The sequence below is a fragment of the Atta colombica genome, unplaced genomic scaffold (genome assembly GCF_001594045.1).
Source record: "Atta colombica isolate Treedump-2 unplaced genomic scaffold, Acol1.0 scaffold121, whole genome shotgun sequence".
In the NCBI taxonomy this organism is placed as follows: Eukaryota; Metazoa; Arthropoda; class Insecta; order Hymenoptera; family Formicidae; genus Atta; species Atta colombica.
In genome coordinates this window covers 93,190-96,603 of record NW_017259208.1, presented here as the reverse complement: position 1 = coordinate 96,603, position 3,414 = coordinate 93,190, and the positions used below count along the sequence as shown (strand labels likewise).

The 3,414-nt window shown below is 30.3% G+C and overlaps 1 protein-coding gene across 7 annotated transcripts in view; it reads left to right on the top strand.

Annotated features, from left to right (window-relative positions):
- The window catches only part of LOC108694612 (androgen-induced gene 1 protein-like), a 22,397-nt gene that overhangs the window by 6,754 nt on the left and 12,229 nt on the right, over positions 1 to 3,414 (top strand). For 3 of the 7 annotated variants that reach the window (XM_018204199.1, XM_018204195.1, XM_018204193.1), the window contains exon 1: positions 863 to 1,093. The exons of 1 other annotated variant lie outside the window; for it this stretch is intronic. The gene's annotated coding sequence lies outside the window, so the exon portion shown is untranslated. Of the gene's footprint in view, positions 1 to 862; positions 1,240 to 3,414 lie in introns of those variants that run through there. 3 more of the 7 variants (XM_018204198.1, XM_018204194.1, XM_018204197.1) reach the window with 3 other exon arrangements.

Below are 3,414 nucleotides of genomic sequence, written 5' to 3'. Positions count from 1 at the left end.
CTACAATATAGATTATTAAATAAATTAAATTTTTAATTTTTTTATTCATATGTAATATAAGTATATAATACATAATACGATATAGCTATATAAGTTATATAACTTTAAAAAAACAGCTAGCACATAGAAAAAATACAAGATTAGTGATTACTTTTTAATAAGTCTTAAACCATAAGAAATTGACCAATTACAATTGAATGCGAGAAGAATAAAATTTGACCGTAATTGATCAATTTCTTATGACATAAGGCTTAAAACACCTAGATCCGGACTAAGGCTTATGGCATAAATAACCGCACAAATCAGAAGACTGTATTAGCACCTTAAGAAATTACTTAAGTTAATCTTAAAAAATATGAACAGATTACGAATATATGTTCTTAGTCTTATTATATCTTATTATTTCTCTAAGATATTTAAAAGAGAAAAAAATTTTTTAAACTTAAAAAAAGTTAACATTTAAAAGTAACTTAGTTAAGTTACTTTTAAAATTTCATGCTTTTAATTTAAGTTAAAAGTTATTAACTTTTTAACTTTTTTTTTAACTTTTAACGTTTTAACTACTTACTACCCAACCTACTGCTTTTTGAAAATAAAGTTTTTCTAAAAAACATTTTCTCTATGAGTATGAATATTTTTTGCACTCATTATATTTCTGTCCTAATGAGCTTTTTATGAACAGAATAAACTTTTAAGTCTTAAATCATAAGAAATTACAATAGTTGAATGTGAGAAGAATAATCTATTATGATCAATTTCTTCTCTCTTAGCTAGAACTTAGGTAATGACTTATTGTAGAAAACTCATAAGAAAGTGCAAGTTCGACGGTGAGTAGGGCGCCAGAATACCTAAATCCATTACTGTCACGTTACTCCCTTCCATCCTTTTCTACTGAACGGCGACCGCATGAACCAAACGCACGCACCACGCTGCAGTCTTTTCTCCCTTCCTGAATCCCACCCGTCGTTTTATTCCACTATCAGTAAGGACAGTAAGTCGCGGGCCGCCGACACGAGTGTGCTCCAAGTGTTCTTTGTGCTAACCACGTGAAACGTGATTTCGGTGTCTCGCGTTCCGAAAAAGAAAAATAAGAGTAAGAGAAAAAATACAAGAAAGGCAGACGTTGCATATATACCTATGCCCTCTTTCAAGAATTGAAGCGCACATTTTCCTCATCGAATAAGGGTAGATCAGGGTAGATCGATCGGTAGTACTCCGAGGTCGTGGAGAGACGTACACGTACATGGACCGTGATTAAAAATAGAGTTCTCTACGTCTTTTTCTCTCTTTCACTCTCTCTCTCTCTCTCTCTCTCTCTCTCTCTCTCTCTCTCTCTCTCGCTTTCATTAGACGGGTGTGTCGGTGGACTATGATGAAAGTAGAATCTAGACCTCCCCCGCGCCTATCACATAGGCAAAGTGTTGCGTGATCTTGACCGAGTATACTGCTTAAAATATACGCGGTGCTGTTCACGCGCGAGAGTAACTTCTACGTATGTTGCATACACACGTACATGCGCATGACATGCAACAGAAGCATGTCTTTCCGTATCCAACAAATAGACCTTGCTCTCGATGAACGAGCGTGTCACGACAACCCTCGCTGTATAGAAGGAGGTTAGAGTTGTTCACGGATGCGTCGTGTTCCCCAAAATCTCCGCTGCATGTTCAGCATCAGCGATCGATCACAAATGATCACCGCTCGTTAAGCGGCGTAGATTCTGAGATCTGAATTTCTATCGACGTGGCGGAGCACGTGGTATGGTTATGACATCACGCAAAGAAAACTTTATAAATGAGAAAAAAAAGAGAAAAAATATTTACACAAATATAGAGATAGAGATTCTAGAGATAGAAAAATCGTGGATTTTTTAAAAGAGCGGGAAGGAATCGGTAGACTTCCGCGTAAACTTTGAAAAATCTCTTATTGATCTAGTCCTTTTATTATGAATTTGTATTTGCTGCGATTTATTCATAAAGAAAAGAATTATTTATTTAGTTACTTAATTTTAAATGGTAAAGTAAAGGCATCTACAAGTGGTTAAAAAAATAAAACTTGCGAAAATTCCGTAAAAAAACGGAAATCGATATAAAGTTTTAAATCCCGCATTGACTTGTCCTTATTATAAATTGATTTTGACTGTTTGATTTTTCTGTGATTTATTAAAAATCATTTATCTATTTTTATTTAATTTTTAATGATAGACCTATAGGCGACAGGAAATTCCAATCTTCTTTAAAGAACGGAGAGAAGACCGATTTAAACTTTTAAAAATCTCATTCCCGTTTATTGTGGATTCGTATTAGTCGGCGATTTGAATTGTTTGCGCTTTATTTATAAAAGAGTAAATTATTTAGTTAATTTTTGATAAATATTAATTATTTATTTATTTATTTTATTTTTTATTTAATTAATTTTTAATAACAGATCTATTAATAGTACAAAATAAAAATTCTTAAAAAGGACAAAAAGAGAATAATTGATATAAATTTAAAAAAACTTTCATTAATCTTTCTTTCATTTAGATTTATATTTGTCACGATTTGAACTTTCTATAGTTTATTCATAAAAGAATTAATTTTTGTTTGTTTAGTTAAATTTTTTTTAATGACAGATCTACGGATGATAGGAAATTGTGGATTTTAAAAGGTGAGAGAGATTGGTATAAATTAAAAAATCTCATTCATCTTTTTATTAGATTCATTAACTTTAATTTCACATCTACAATTATTATTTTTATTATTTTCTTCTCCGTTAGAGAAAGGAAAGAAGAAAAAGAATAAATCTATAATTAGTATACGGGAACCACAATCTTTTTTCTGTTTCTTATAGAATACTTAATCACATTGTTTCTTTTAATTTTGCGGAAATTGCTAAAATCATTATTGCAATTACCTGAAAAAAAAAAAACAAAAATTGAAGTCGATACATTTGTAATTTATCTAACGATTTTTTGATTGAAGTACTAATAAATTGCTTAAAGGAAGAGATATATGGTAATTCAAGTTGTAATAAATCATTACATCATGAAAGAAATTTTAATAAATTATCATATATCATTGTCACTTGTTCGCGCCGTAAATGCCAAAATGATACTTAATTTGACGTTAGAAGAAAAAGCTAACAATAAGTGATGATTTAAAAAGGTCTTATTTTTTAACTAAATTAAAATATTCGTACAATTGTCTAAAAAAAATAATAATAAATCATATGTTGCAATAAGTCGCAAATTATCTTCCCTTAGATTGCCCTATTTCGATTAAAAATATTGTTTGGAGAATTGTTGATCTGCTGTTTTATTGATAAAATGTAACAGTTCGAGTACAATTTTTTTTTTATCAGTATATTTTTTTTTATGGAAGAACATACAAGAGAGCGATGGAAATTTTGAATCATATGTTAAATCCTATCTTC